Raw genomic sequence first — 17,226 nt, 5'->3', positions numbered from 1 at the left:
CATAAAAGCAACAAGGAATAGTAAGAGCCGATTCACATTACCAAATTGGGCACTTTGGAGATACATATTGAATGCATCTCTGCAGAATTTGGCATCCATCAAAACAATCTTGTAATTGCTTTAACCATTCAATCAGCTCATATGTGCTTATCACAACACACTTTTCATGACATTCTGTGTTGCTTCTGGTCAGGGCCAGCTCCAGGCATGCCAGGGCCCTTGGGCATCAGATTGCCCTGGGCCCACATGCACGTGTGTGCAACTGCCCCCCCACGCTCCCCCACCTACCTGTCTGCTGTCTTTTACCATTTCCCTGAACAAAGATGGTGGCCGCAGTTACCCTAAGGGGATGACGCCTCCACCGCCATCTTTGTTGATGGCACACGTGCATGCTACACATGCGCATCTCTGCCATCAACTAAGATGGCGGCAGGGGCTTCAGTACCTTAGGGAAACCGTGGCAGCCATCTTTGTTAAGGGCAATGGTAAAAGACAGCAGACAGGTAGGGGGCATGGGGGGCATGGAACGCGGAAGGGGAGCAGAGGGGCAGCTGAGGCCCCCCCCTGTAGCTCCAGGGGCCATCGGGCCAGTGCCCCACCTTGCCGCCCTTTAGAACTGGCCCTGCTTCTGGTCCCTTGTGCAGAAAAGCTGGAAATAAATCTGCTATTTTGTTGGTTCAGACCACAGGCCTAGCCAGCCCAGCACCAGGCATCCCATGGTGGCCAAACAGAGGAGTGTAGATCAGTGGTAGAATATCTACAAGGAGTGTAGATCAGTGGTAGAATATCCACCTTTAATGAAGAAGGTCCCAGGTTAAGTCCCTGGAATCTCCAAGTAGAGCTGGGAAAGATTCCCTACATGAAACCCTGGAGAGACTCTGCCAGCCTGTGTAGACAATATTGGGCTCGATACACCAATGGTCTGACTCAGTAAAAGGCAGCTTCCTATGTTCCCCCATAAGTGGCATTCATAGTGATCTAACAGAAGTGGATGTTTTTAAGCCCATGGGCCACATTGCTTTCTGGTTAACTTTCCAAGGGCCACATGCCAGTGATAGGTGGGGGCAAAGGCACAAATGGGCAGAGCAGTGAATGTAAATGTTAACTTTGTACAGTAGGCTAGTTTCTACACATGCTCATACACTCCTCTCTAACCTCCATCCAAACAAGCAAGAGGCATTATCAAAATTCAACAACTTACTCCAGCCAAGCAAAACTACTTGAGGTGCAAAACTGGGCCAGTGATGGGTGTAGCCTGGGGAGAGTTCAAAGGGCCAAACAGATAGACATGGCCACATTCAAGCCCCTGGCCTGAGGCTCTCACCCCTGGCATACACCATCTGTGAATGGAGGATAAACTAAGCTAGCAGAGCTAATTTCTACTGATGAACCTAATCCCCTTTTTAAAATCCTTCAGCAGCACATCTTGTGACAACGACTCTCATCAGCCCCAGCAAGCATAGCAGTTCAGTGAATTCGGAGGGATGACAGGAGTTGGAGTTCAGCAACATCTGGAGATCCAAAGGCTCCTCAGACCTGAGTTAAATCTGGAAGTTTGCAGAAGTATAAAAAAATCTACAAAAATAAAAACAGCCGAATGAGACCTGAGGATGTTGAAAGTCTTGGGGAGGGGCGCCTGCCCAGAGTGAAATTATCCTAATGTACATGTGGAAAATTCTTGATATTTAGAGACTGCTGCAGCTCTCAGGATCAGGCTATTGAGTTTGAAACAAGATCCTTGTTCTTGTGCTAGCATTAAGCAGGCTGTTAATGTAGTTGTCCTTCACACTGATTTAAGCAGTCATCCAATGCTACAGAGGCATCAAGCTTGATTCTCGTGCTACAAAGCTAAAATGATGAGAGCCAAATGTGACCGGGGTTGAATAGGAATAGTTGATTACAGCACCTGACAAGTGCTTGCGGCACCACCCTACTGGCATCCCATCAAAGGGGCTCGTCTAATCGCTTTTGAGCTGCCACAGGACTTCAGAAGTGGCATATAAAAAAGGGTCATTGCCCCAAGATGGCACATTAAAAAATTCACTACATTTTCAGAACTATCTATATGACACAGAGCTCTGCCGTGGATTTATTAAAGAACTTTGCCACCAGCCACCTCAACTCTGGAGGCACCCCTGATTCTGTGAATTATGTGCAAACTGGCCTTCAGTGTGTGGATTATACTGAAGCACACAGTAGCTCAAAACACATGTTAGCATTTTGACCAAGGTATAATTCCTTTTCCTCCAAACTGAATTTTGCAACATTACATTGTTATTCTGTTTGCCATGCCGGTATACCAGGCATGCTGGCAACCACAAACAAACTGAAACAGGAATGCAAATTTCAGTTGAAGTGCATTTTTATAACTTGACATCAGGGTTTTGAAGCTGGAAATGAAAGAAAAATTCTGTTAAACAGCAACAGCTGTTCTGGGAAGAAGACACCTGAATTATCTAGGGAGTTGTGGCTCCTTTGCCTGGATGCAGCTACAGAAGGCCATGGAGGATTGCTGGGTTGGTTTCCAAGAAGAATTAATTAGATTTTTGAAATATATTATTTTCCCTTATTCCACAGTTCCAGGTTGCTTCCAGATGACCTGCTTATTGAGCATTCATCTTGATTGTTTGCACAAAGTTTGTGGGGAGTTTAGGCAATGTTGACTGTTTATTGAGCTTTTGTTCTGACTTGTTTGTGGGGAGGTTGTATGACATTGCATTGAGCAACTGTTATCCCACATTTCCCAGTCCATTTCCCTGCCATTTTCCTTATCATAAAAAGTCTGATTTTGGGGGGGGGGGAGGCGGGGAGCAGGTTTGTTGTGCAAGATCACCAAACCAATTTTAATTGCACAATCTGATTGTACCAGTATGTTATTGAATCCCAACCGAAAATAAAAATCAGCAAACCCCCCAAAAAGGCCATTTTTTGCAGAGTGGGTTGTATCCACCTAATTTTTACTCAGAATAGACTCACTGAAATGAAGAGAGCTAGGTTGGTCAGGTCCCTTAATTTCAATGGGTCTACGCTGAATAGGACTAACATTGGATACAATCCACTGTTGCTTAGGTTTACACATAAGGCAGGGATGAACCTTATGTAGAACCTGGAGTCCTTCAGATATTATTGCTGGAGTGATAACTCCCATAATCCCTGACCATTGACCATGCTGGCTGGGGCTGATGGGAGATGGAGTCCAACAACATTTGGAAGGCCACAGATTCCCCATCCTTGTTTTAAGTGTGCACCTCAAAATGTAAGGGATGGCATCCAACTAACTCTTTCCTATAATATAAGAATTTCCTTTTGAGCACCAGAGCATCCCTCTTCCTCCCCCTGTGTCCTTCTAAATCTGTTCTGGATTTCCCTCAACCATCTGGAGCAGATGTGGGGAGGGTGTGGGGTGTTTCCACTGGGCAAGTGGAAATTCCTTTGCTGGGAGAACTGGATACTATCCAATGTGTGAAAGATGAACAAATCTGCTCAGTTCTACTTCTTTCTTTTCCCTCTGCTATATTCTGCATGCATTTTACCCCTCTTCCTAAATTCTGGTTGAAGTGGGATGTTGGGAGTTGAGTGAACAGTAGTTCCCCCTTACCTCCGGGATCCACTTTGCTTGCCAGACTGAGAGTGGTCTTCATGCTGTGGGTGCTGGTATTATGGCTTCCCATCCAGGGATGGCCTAAGAGATCTGTTTGAGGCAGATCAGCAAATAAGAAGATCAGATGGGCTATTCCAATACAAGAAGAAAGATGGGGGGAAGGTAATAGTGACTATGGATGGAAAGGACATGTTTATACCCCGCCTTTCAACCAAAGGCCCTCAAGGCAGCTTACAAAGAAAAATAAACACAGGTATAAAAATACAAAATAAAAATACAATAAAAATACAATAAAAGCAATACAATTTACAAAAATTAAATGAAATAACAAATAACATAATAACAAATAAAATTAAATAACAAATAACATTATCATGGGAAGCATCAGAATGGCATGGCATGGGGGGTATTTTGATTTAATTTTGCAGAATGCAAAAAATCCATGCTGACTATAGTATACAGCCACTCTTGTGGATGTATAATCCCTGCAGAGAAATAGAGGAGGATGACCTTGGTTGCTCCATTGAGAGCATCTGGATTAAATTATATGGGGCAAGGAATAAAAGGAACATGGTGGTTGGAGTCTACTGCTGACCAAGCAATCAAGGAGAAGGCAAGGATGAAACTTTTGAAAAGAAAATTGCCAATGTTTCACGGAGGCATGATATAGTAGAAATGGGGGGTCTTCAATTACGCCGATATCTGTTGGAAGACAGCTCTGCCAAGAACTTCTTGACTTGTGTTTTTGATAACTTTCTCCCACAGAAAGAGATAGGAACTAGTGGGTCAGCTATCCATGACTTGATTCTAACCAATACAAATGACTTAGTGGAAACTCTAGAGGAAAGTTCTTGATTTTAAAGGAAGCAAAAGCTGAGAGTAGCCATACTTGCATCCTGGACATCAGGAAAGTCAATTCTAATAAACTCAGAACAATGATAAGTCAGATCTCATGGCAAGTGATCCTAATGAGAAGAGGAATCCAAGATGGCTGGGAGTTTCTAAAAAAATGAAATTCTAAAGGCACAATTGCAACAAGGAAAAAAGACAACAGAAGAAGCCAATATGGCTCCATGGAAAGCTTAGAGATTATCTGAAAACAAAAAAGAACACATATAGGAAGTGGAGGGAAACCCAGACCACAGAGTACAGACAGGTATAGGCTTGCCAGGTCAGAAGCATCCCAAACCAGGGGTGGGCTGTAGTGATGTCACCCACCAGGGAACTTCCTAACCCACCCCCATTCACCAGCTTCTTTTGTCGGTGTCCTGGGTTGAGGGTTTACAGCCCTCTGATCTACTCAACCTTTCAGGAGGCCTGGCCTTGCTTGCTGCTGCTACTGCAACCCCATGACCTCTCATATGGTCCTGCGACCTCTTGCCTGCCTGGAGATTGGGGTGAATCCCCAGAGACTCAGGGAGAACCCACCAAACCTGGTGTCTCTAGGTAAAATCTGGAGGCCTGGCAATACTAGATGGCAGCACAGAATTGCAGGGATGGCAAAAGAAAAGCTAAAGCTGAAGATTAGATGAGGCTAGAGAGGCTAAAAGCAACAGAAAAAGCTTTTTTCAGGTATATGCATAGTAAAAGACAGAGAAAAGAAATGGTGGTACAGCTACTCAATGTGGATGGCAAAATGATAACAGATGGCAAAGAAAAGGCACAAGTACTCAATTCCTACATTGGCTCAGTCTTCTCCAAAAAGAGGGTCTATGACCCTCCTGGGAAATGTGAAGTTGAAGGGGCAGGATTGCAGCTTGACATTTATAGATAAATGGTCAAGGAATACCTAATCAGTTTGAACAAGTTCAAATCTGCAGGGTCTGATGAACTGCATCCTAGAGTATTGAAGAACTCTCAGAACCAGTGTCTATTATCTTTGCAATATTATGGAGGATTGGTGAAGTGCCAGGCTGGAGAAGGGCCAATGTTGTCCCTATCTTCAAAAAGGAGGAACCTGGGAACTACAGACCAGTCAGACTGACATCAGACCCTGGAAAATTCTGGAGCAGATTATAAAGTGGTCAATCTGTAAACACCTTGAAAACAATGCAATGATTACTAGAAGCCAACAGCATAATCCATATCCACAGCCTGAACAATGATCCTTCAACAGTAGGGTTTTTATCCTGACAATGTGACAGCAACTTTAATGGTTCACAGGTGGAGACCAATGGTAAAATAATCCTCAACAGGACAATTTCTTTCATCTGTGTGTAAACTGGGCTTCCACAGCACAGAGATTGAATATGCAAGCAACATGTTTCAGTTTTTTATGTTTCTTACAAACACTTCACAACATAAAACCAATATCACCTACAATAATTGATTTTGAGTGTCAGTGTTTCAAAATAAAATATCATACAGAATGAAATTACAATGTACCATTTGTAATTCAGTAATATGAGAGCATTGGTCAGGGGTCTGAGTACTTTTGCAAGGCACTGTATGTATGTATTTAAAAAACTGTATAAGGTGGTACATGACACCCCCCAAAGAATCATGAAAAAAGAAAGGCAGGGTATAAATGTAATAAATAAATAAATAAATAAGAATTGTAATGTGTAAGTTGCTGGGAATTTGCTGCTCTGCCCTAGATTCTTTGGGGGAAGTCATATGATTTAAATGTGTGCTGGATATGCTTTAAATGTATGGTGTGAATCTGCCCACACCCAGATGCTTTACCACGGAGCTATGGCTCTTTCCCTTCCACATCAGGCTAGTGGGCTACATGTATCTACTGAGGCCATTCTGTATGGCTCTCAGGACTCTCCTCGAGCTGTACATCTTCCCAAGGAAAGGCCCCATTTTGTACCTTCCTTAAGAGTTTTTCCTTAGCCGGAATGTGTCCTTGAACTCTAATAATGCCTCTTGCTTTCCTGAATGGAGGACAGAAAGGGATGTGTGAGTGTGTGTAAATACTAGTTCAGTGGTTCCCAACCTTTATGAGTACGGGACTCCCTTTATAAGCTCAAAAAAGTTCATGACCCCATTCCCCCAGGGAGGCAGGCTGGCTGCTAGGAAGAAAGGGGGAAAGCAGCCTTTCCTTGCAGCCTTGCTTCTTTTTGCTTCACAAAAAGCCCTCTCCTCTCATTCTGAGTAAGGGTGTCATCAGCAGTGGCAGTGCAAGAAGATGGGAGTCAGTGATAAGTAATCCCTTCTTCTTCCTGGTACCTCCACCCTCAGCCTCCTTTGGCATCTGCCATGTATTTTATAGGCAGATGCCTGCCCTTGGTGAGCCTGAAAGAAGCTCTGGCACTTCAGCAAAAGTCCTCCCCTCTCGTTTGGAGCAAGGGGGAGGTGTCATCTGCAGCGGCAGCGGAAAGCAGACAGTGTCCAGGGAGTGAAGACTTTGTTAAAAATATTAATAAATAATTCATTTCTTTACTGTTTGCGGCCCCCTCTGGATTACTTTGCAGCCCCCCTGGGGATCGTGTCTCCCAGGTTGGGAACCACTGCACTAGTCTACTGTACAAATGTAAAATTCACATGCATTGCTCAGCCCACTTTTGCCTTTGTCCCTGCTTGCCACTAGCATGTGGCCCCTGGAAGGTTCCCCAGAAAAGAATGTGGCCCTTGGGCTGAAAAAGCATCCCCATCCAATTATTAAGCAAACATCTAGTTTGGATCTTGGTGGCAAAATGGAGTTTGCTGCCAAGGGTCAATAATGTGGGAATTGGCTCTTTGTGCTGCCATTGCTCATTGCTGTTTTATGCCTCATGGCAGTGGAGGCTGGTCCATTAGGATAAGGGGAACTGCCCTACCAACCACAGCCTGCCCTCACCTAGTCCCCACTTGCCTGTCTTCTTACTTACTATTAGCCTAAGGGGTGGCCCTGCCTGATTCCTCCTCCTTACTTTTTGCCTTGTAGAACTCAGCAGAGACAAGGATGGGGACAAATGAAGAAGTAGTTGGCTCCACCTGACATTGGCTCTGGCCCTGTTTATCATCGCCCTTCCTGCTTTCTGCCCTATGAGGTCCAATGGTACCAGCCACCACTGCTTCATGCTGATTTGTGCAATACTTTTATGGAAATACTTTTTTCCCAACTCCCCATTTGATGATTCTGCCAACTCAGTTCTCAGATTTTATATTGGCTTATCTCATTATTAGTCTTGCACCAGTTCTCTCTCTCTCTCTCTCTCTCTCCCCACACACACCCACGCATGCGCGCACACACACACACTTTCATCTACCTTTCTTGTCATTCTCTTGGGTAGGATGCTGTTCTACTCACGGGGGGAATGCTACAGAAGGCACACATCATGAATATGTAATTCTCCTTTGCCTCCTGAGCCTCATTTTCTCTTCCTTCACTGGCTGCGCACCTGTGTTATCCTGGTGAGCTAGTTGGTCACACTGTGGAAAGTCAGGTAGGGAAATGGGACGAGATGGGGAGGAAAGAGGACAAAGTGGAAAAGTAACATAAGTTTAGAACATTGATTGTCAGGGATATCATGGAATCATGGAAGAGTAGAGTTGGAAGGCGCCTATAAGAACATCAAGTCCAATCTCCTGCTCATTGCAGGAATCCAGCATAAAGCATACCTGCTTGAGCATTCTCTTGAATGCCTCCAGTGTTAGAGAGCCCACCACTTCCCTAGGTAATTGGTTCTATTGTCATACTGTTCTCACAGTTAGGAAATCTTTCGTGATGTACACTTGAAATCTGACTTCCTTGTAACTTGAGCCCATAATTCTGTGTGCTGCACGCTAAGACTTGTTGCCCTCATCTGAACCTATTCTAGTTTGTCTGCATTTTTCTTAAAGTGCGGTGTCCAGGACTCAAGAAGAGGTCTAGCCAGTGCCAAATAGTACTTCAAGCAGTACTATACTATTAATGAAGCCTAAAACAGTATTTGCCCTTTTTGCAGCCACATCATACAGTTTGTGATCAACAACAATTCCAAGATCCTTCTCACATGTAGCATTGCAGAGCCAGGTACCTCCATCTTACAACTGTGCATTCGGTTTCTTTCTCTTGGATATAGAACTTTGCACTTTTCCCTGTTAAATTTCATGCTGTTGTTTCTGTTCTCCAGGGTATTAGTTATCCCTCCCAATTTTGTATCATCTGCAAATTTGATAAGCATTTTCTGCACCTCCTCATCCAAGTCATGACCAAAAATGTTGAAGAGCACTGGGCCCAGGACTGAGACCTGTGGTACCCCACTCATCACCTTCCCCCAGTTTGAGAAGGAACCACTGATAAGCACTCTTTGAGTATGATTCTGTAGCCAAATGTGGATCCACTTGATAGTTGTTCCATCCAGCCCACATTTAGCTAGCTTGCTAATCAGAATATCATGGGGCGCTTTGCCAAAACTTTGCTGAAGTTGAGATATATTATGTCCACAGCATTCCCATGGTCCACCAGGGAGGTTACCCCACCAAAAAATGAGAAAAGATTAATGTGGCAGGATTTGTTTTTGATAAATCCATATTGGCTTCTAGTAATCACTGCATTATTTTCAAGGTGCTTACAGACTGACCACTTTATATTCTGCTCCAGAATTTTCCTAGGGACTGATGTCAGGCTGACTGGTCTGTAGTCCCCAAGTTCCTTCCTTTTGCCCTTTTTGAAGACAGGGACAACTTTAGCCTTCCTCCAGTCATCTGGCACTTCACCCACCCTCCACAATTTTGCAAAGATACTAGACAGCAGTTCTGAGAGTTCTTCAGCCAGTTCTTTCAATAGCATGCAGTTCATTGGGCCCTGGAGATTTGAACTCATTCAGTCATTAGCTGGAGAGCTGCTACCAGTCAGTCTAGGCAGTACTGCACTGGATTTTAAAAAGATGATAGACAGCAGTTCTGAGAGTTCTCCAATACTCTAGGACAGCCTTTCCCAACTTTTGGGTCCCCAGATGTTGCTGGACTACAATTCCCACCATTCCTTGCCATTAGCCATGCTGGCTGGAGCTGATGGGAACTGTAGTCCAGCAACATCTGGAGACCCAAAGGTTGGGAAAGGCTGTTCTAGGATGCAATGTATCGGGCCCTACAGCTTTGAACTTGTTCAAAGTGGTTACATATTCCTTGACCATTTGTCTATCAATCTCAAGCTGCGATCCTGACTCTCCAATTTCACATTTCCTATGAGGGTCATAGACCCTCTTTTTGAAGAAGACTGAACCAAAGTAGGAATTGAGCACTTCTACCTTTGCTTTGTCATCTGTTATCATTTTGCCATCCTCATTGAGTAGCTGTACCACCATTTTTTCCTGTCTTTTACAGTAGATGGAATAGGGATGGAAGATTCTGTCCATTTTGATTCTCTCAAATTTCTCATTTTTCCAACCTTAAATTCAGTTTTCTACATTTCCCCAGCAATTTACAATTTTTTAAAAAAAATCCTCATGAAATTCTTCGTAATTTTAGTGCCATTTTCTCCTAATAAACATATTTTTGCATGCAGTTTTGATTAATGCATGTTTTTGCAAGCAATTTCTCCTAATATAACACATTACAGGTTGTTATTTTCAGTAATAGATTCATTTTATGCACATTTCCCCCTAATATATGCATTTTTAAAAGATTGTTTGGCTGGAGATCTGCAACTCAAAATTTGGATATACAGTATTTAAATTTCAAAGGATTGCTGTGGTTTGGTTCTGATATTGCTTTGGAAACTGCAAATTTGATAGATTTGGCTTCAAATGCAAAGTGAATCAAATTTCTCCCAATCCCTAATTGGGGCTGAATCACATTTTGGGGGCTTCAGTGGCAAGACATTGGGCCATTTTGCACATACATGATGCATTGGCATCACATCCCTGGTGTCAGGAGTAGGGATGGGCAAATCTGTCAGTTTTGGTTGATCTTAGTTTTTCCTTTTTCCAATCTTAATGTTAGTTTGTATCACTTTGCAAAAGTTATTAAAAAGTCAGTACATTAAAAGTATGTATTTCTTTTATTATTGCATTTATAGCACATCTATCCTCTAAGGAGCTTAGGGTGGCATACATGGTTCTTCCTCTCTCTATTTTATCCTAATAACAACCATGTGAGGTAGGTTAGGTGGAGGGAGACAGTAACTGGTCCAAGGTCACCCACTGAGCTTCACAGATGAGTGGGAATTCAAATCGTGGTCTCCCAGATCCTAGTCCAACAGTCTAACTACTACACCCACCACCCTGACACCACATGCCTTTTGGTTCACCTCTCTCAAATGTACACACTTTTGGGGGTGGTCTTTTCCCCTCTGCCTAACATATCTGAAAGACTGCCCCCTTCCCTACAGACCCTCTTAGGTGTTAAGATTGGCAGAGGGGCCCTCTTGATAGTTGTGTCACCCTTAGAAACACAAGGGATCAGGGGCCAGGACATGGCTTTGTCTCAGGCAGCTCCCCAAATGTGGAATGTCCTCTCCATCAAGGCTCATCAAGCATTTTCATTATATAGCTGTTTGTTGAGGATGAACCATTTTACCCTGGTGTTTAACTGTTAATATCTGTGTGAATTTTGTGAGGCCACCTCTATTGTTTGATCTAAAATTTTGGTGTTGTTTTATTGGTTCTTAATGTTATATGATTCTATGATTGTAGCCTGCCTGAAAGGCAGGTAAGAAATCTATTAAATAAATTAGATAACATAGTACCTAGTTAGAGATGTACAAGAATTCCACCCAATTCAGATCTGATACCAAATTTTCCATTAATTCACTGATTGTCAGTCACTGAAGATTAGATTTTAATGTAGTGTATTTTCTCAGCTATTTTTGAAAACTGACAAAAAACCTGCTTCTAAACCATCAATTGTAAGAATGATAATTTATCAATATTTCATATAAAATATTGATAGTTCCTTCAAAATATTGATAATAATATTAATATCAATATCTTTTTCTGAGTGGAAAAAACATGGATCGATAAAAGCAACAGCTAGCAGAGACAGAACAAACTTGAATCAATGCCAGCCTGTTAGGTCAATGGATGCTTTCGAACCAGCACTGGCCAATGGATCCCATCTCTACCAGTGCTTTATTGTGGTGGTACTCACTGGTATGGAGTACCATCATCTTTTTTTCCCCTGCCCATGGTATTTGCCAACTTTTAATAGGACAGGGGTACTGGCATCTCATTTCCCCCCAAAAAAGCACTAACAGTACCCCTTCACAACCTATCTCCCAGGATGATAGAAGCTGCACTCCAACAACTTCTGGAAGGCCATAGCTACATCCACCCTGATATTTTTGGGGACAAAGTAAGTAAGAATCCATTTGGAGAACTTCTCATATGCCAATGTAGGCTTCAAAGGTCTCTCTCTCCTACCCCGCCCCCGAGAACCTTTTGTAAGAAGCTTTGATCCAGACAGTAACTTTTAATGCTGATGGATGATGTATCCTCAGAAAATGATGGAAATTACACTGTGCTCCCAGAAGAAGCCTGCACATGATCATCACAGGTCATTTATATCATCAGTCATCCAAGGAATGAAAATAGTTACTGGATTAGAAGCTCTTTCCTTTCATTATTCATCATTTAATATCATGGAATAATGCAATCAGAGTTGGTTCTTTTCGTTTATTTTGTTTTAAAGAAACAAGCTGCAACAGGATTTTTAGAGGATAAAGAGGGAGACAATCATAAAAGGAATTACTACATTTCTGTAATAATGAAAACCTTAGTCCTGTGTGACTGAGTGAGGAAGCAACACAGGTATAGTGGATCTGTGGGCAATGGTGGCTGATGCCCAACAGGACTGGCAAGGCAGAAGGCAGGGAGGCCAGCAGTAGGTGGAGCCAGAGCCAATGACAGGTGGAGCCAACTAATTCTAATTTTGTCCCCATCCTCTTCCCTGCTGAGTTCTGCAACACTCAGGAGGAGGAAGCTGACAGGTGGTGCCACCCCGTGGACTGGTTGCAAGTAAGCAGGCAGGTGGATGGGGGCTGACTGAGAACAGACTGAGGCTGGTGTTCAGTGCACCATTTGGTTTAAAGGAACAGTCTCCACTGGCAATGGGGATGGATATTTATCCATCTCTCTGAGATCTCATGACTCCTGCTGGCTCCTCATGTGATGAAAGTAAATACCTTCAACGTGGAACCATAAGAAAGGTCCTGCTGCATCTGACCAAATCTCATCTAGTCCAGCATCCTGTTGTCACAGTGGCCAATCAGATGCCTACAGGTAGCCCACAAACAGGACCTGAATGCAAAAGCACTCTTCACACTTGAAATTCCCAGCAGCTGGTCACACTGCCTCTGACACTGGAGGTAAAGTATAGTCATCTTGGCTAGTAGCCATTCATAACCATATTCTTCATGAACTTTTGGTATGTATGGAGGCTCGCTAGAGACTCCAAAGATACAAAAGGCTCTCTACAGCTAAAATTCATCCTGATCATATTAGGGGCCATGAGGAGTCATGTGACTTCAGGGTTGGGGCTAAACTCACCAAAGTCTCACTATACCTGTTTTGCCTCCTTGCTTGGTAATGCCTGGATGGGGGTCATAGAAAAAGGAGATGTTTTTATTTTTATAAATATTTTCATCTTATCAAATAACAAAGCTAATTGAGGTACAGGTAATTAGACTTGCTGATAACTTTCTCTAAAACAATATTTCAGTGGGGACTGGAAGGTTCCAAGGGATTTTGATGAAAGCAAGGATTTTTTTGAATGTCTATGTTCAGCCACCAGTGTGTTAACCCAGGCTCAAGATTGGATCAACCCTACATCTCCATCTTCATTGGATCCTGATTTGTTTTCAAGCTTAGTTCAGTTTTAAGCAATCTGGGAGCTGAATCAGGGTGGAATCTGAATGCAGCCCTAATTCAGCCTCCATACAAAACCCAAGTGCTATCACACATGCACAATTCATGCACAGTTACATTGCCTCATGGATATTGTAGTCCACTATATCCATGGAGCAGCACTGTTGTGAACTGGGTACAATTTTGCTGGGTAGTTTGGAATTCGGTGGAATTCTTGAGGCCAACATATGGACGCATAACCTTTATTTATTTATTGTATGTATATATGCCTCCTTTCTGCCAATGCACCCAAGGCAATTTATAATGTTAAAATACTAAAACAAATAAATGATATAAAATGATATAGAATTATCCAAAGAGCTTCATTTTCTATCATCACTGTGCCTGACCCATGTGCTCAATTGGACACAAAATTTCAATGGCACATAAGAACTTAAAGAAGAGTCTGCTGGATCAAGCCAGTGTCCCATCTAGTCCATCATCCTGTTCTCACAGTGGCCAACCTATGGAAAGCCCACCATCATGACCTGAGCACAACAGCACTCTCTGCTCCTGCAGTTTTCAGCAACTGGTATTCAGAAGCATCCTGCCTCCGATCATGGTGGCAGAGCATAGCCATCATGGCTAGTAGTGATTGATAGCCTTATCCTCTATATATTTGTCTAATCCACTTTTAAAGCCATCCAAGTTGATGGCCATCACTGTCTCTTGTGGAAGTAAATTCCATAGTTTAATTTTCTGCTGCATCCCCAATGTGAGCATAAGCTTTATTTTCCTTTTCACTCTGTGCCTTGGAACCTTTCACATATAAATAACAGCAGCAATCATTTAAAGAGCAATTAAGTGCCCAGTGTCCAATACTGGTTCAGAGATCTGAATAGTTTTGTTGTTGTTGTTGTTGTTGAATAGACTCCAGCATCATGATTATGATTCCTCCATTCCCAGTGGTGCTCTTGGAGCTTCATTGACACGTGCTGTGATGATTTATGGTTGGCTGTCTTAATCGACACTTTAAGCACCCTGAGAAAGTGCCCAAGTGACAAGCCACCTCACATATACAACAAGGAGGGGCGAGCTTGCTAAGTTGGCTGTGCACTCATGTTCAACCCAACTGCACGGCAAACATTCCATCAAGGTAACTATGTGACCAATTCCTGTGGCATTCAATTGTCCATAGATGCACAGTAGCAGCTATTTCCTCCTCACACTGAGATTTTCTGCACCCTTGAGCAGCCATGTATTTAATCACTGTCACTGTCCTTGCAAGCAGAGAAGTGCATTCCTCAAGACATGACTATGCTGAAGGTCGAGGAGCAGCTCGATGACAGAAGGAGATACCTGCCTTGCTGGATCAGACTGAGATAATTCTTTAATCCAATATTTCTTTTCCCAGTAGCAGCTGGCAAGGTGCTAAGGGATAGCCTAGCTTCTGTTTACCATGCTCTGGTGACTTCTTGTCTGGTCTACTGTAATGGGGCTGCCCTTGAAGATAGTCCAGAGGCTGCAGTTAGTGCAAAATGTGGCTGCTAGGCTGATAAGTGTGGCAGCCTGATGGGACACTGTGTCACCAGTCCTGAAAGTGCTGCACTGGCTGCCAGTGAGCTACCGGGCCCAATTCAAGGTGTCAGTATTAGCATATAAAGCCATAAATGGCTTGGGACCCAAGTACTAAAAAGAGCACTTCCCCCAATATCAACCATCTCAAACCCTACGATGGGCAGGTGAGGCCTTGTTTGTGGTAAAGCCACCGGCGGCTCTCCATTTGGTGTTGACCCATGACAGGGCCTTTTTAATTCTCTATTTGCGGAATGCCCTCCCTGGTGAGGTGCATCTGTCTCTGTCAATATTGACTTTTAGGAGGAATTTGAAAACAGTCCTGTTTATCTAGAAATTTGATGGCTGAAGGAGACTGTTCCTGGCAACCTGGAGATCACTAGATGAAATAATCTTTTATACTGTTTTGTTTTTAGCTGTAACTCCTTTTAGAATGTTTTAATGGTTTTTGGAATGCCAAGTTTTGTTGATATATTTGCACACCCTGGGCTCCTTCAGGAGGAAGGGCAGGATATAAATTCAATAAATAAATAATAAAGGTGTTGATGATGGTCTTACCTTGCCCAGAGGTAGGTATTGTTTTGGCCTAGGGAGTGGAGGCCATCAATAAGATGATTGGGTCTGCCACCTGGGACATACAATCCCTGTGACACAACACATTAAGATCTGCAGCATCCATGTGTAGCTGCCCAGTGTGGTGAACCACTAAACTTCAGGGTCAATAAAGTGCTTTCAGACCTGGACTGACATCGCCAATCCAAGGTGGCCATTGGATGCACCTGGGCAGAAAGGACTATAAAGGGGCTTCCTGTTCCTTGGGAACATCTAATGAATCCGAATGTTGGAAGATTCGGGGCAGACAAAAGGTAGGACTTCTTCACACAGTGCATATTTAAACTCTGGAAGTCACTCCCACAAGAGCCAGTGATGACCGTCAACTTGATGGCTTTAAAAGAAGATTAGACACATTCAAGGAAGATGCTATCAATGGCTACTAAACCTGTTACTGTTGGAGGCAGTATGCTTCTGAATGCCAGTTCCTGGGAATCAGAAGTGGGAGAGTGCTGTTATGCTCAGGTCTTGTTTTTGGGCTTCCAATAGACATCTGGTTGGCCACATTCAAAGTGCTGGTTTTGACCTTTAAAGCCCTAAATGGCCTTGGACCAGTGTACTTAAGGGACCGCTTATGTCCATATGTTCCTAGCCTGGACTTAAGATCATCTACCTCTGGTCTCTGCGTGCTTGGAATGAAAGAAGTTAGATTGACAGGCACATGGGAGAAAGCCTTTTCAATTGTTGCTCCCAGACTTTGAAATTCCCTGCCCCAAAAAGCCCACTTTGCTCCCTCCCTGATGGTCTTCCAGAAACTTGTAAAAACTATTTTGTTTCGGAAAGCCTTTGGTTGGGACTGACGGGTCAAGCCTGACACTGTTTTGAGATTGTTTATCTTTTAAGTTCTTTTATTCTCACCTTCTTATATGTGTATGCACATGTATGTATGTTTGTATGTGTATGGATAATGCATTTTATGTATGTATGTGTATAATGCATTTTATGTATTTTAATAGTATTTTATGCATTTTAATTTACTGTAATGTTTTGTGTTTTTATTGTGTATTTTATTATATATGTGTGCGATTTTATTGTCGCTGCCCTGAGTGCCCTGTTGTAGGGTAGAAGGGTTGGATATAAATATTTTAAATAAATAAGTCAATGTATTTAAGAGTGGAGTGAGGTCTTCTCACCCCCATGGTTTATGAGAAAAGTTGAGAATCTTGTGGACTAAGCCACAAACTCTTAATGTTCTCCATACCATGTTTATATTCATACTATGCTCTTTGACAAACCAGGTCAGGGAGAGCAGAGCTTCTGCTTTGCATGCAGAAGGTGCAGGGTTCAATCCCCAGCATTTCCAGATAATGCTGGGGGGAAAGACTGTCTGAAATCTTGAGCAGCTGCTGCTGGTCAGTGTAGGCAACACTGAGCTAGATGGACCAGTGGTCTGACTTGGTATCAGGCAGCTTTCTCTATTTCTGTGATGCATATGGATTTGAGCCAGTACAGTTATATATGAATGAAACAATTTATTTTGGGCCATGGTAGATGAATCTAAGTACTCTGTGGCTTCATGGTTTATGGCCAATGATTAATAAATATGGCCAGGATCCAAGAGCTACCTTAAACATGTCCAAGGCATTGTTTGCAAGGCTGTCTTGTGGATTGCTTTTTAAATGCTGTGTTTAAAAAGTGGTCTGTGGTGTGATAGAGCTGAAACACCATGGGAGACGGGAGAATCCATCAAGTATTGACTGTCAATATTTATTTATTTATTTAAATTGTATTTGTTTTAATGTT

Source organism: Rhineura floridana, chromosome 17, assembly GCF_030035675.1.
Source record: "Rhineura floridana isolate rRhiFlo1 chromosome 17, rRhiFlo1.hap2, whole genome shotgun sequence".
NCBI lineage: Eukaryota > Metazoa > Chordata > Lepidosauria > Squamata > Rhineuridae > Rhineura > Rhineura floridana.
This window is presented reverse-complemented; position numbering follows the sequence as displayed.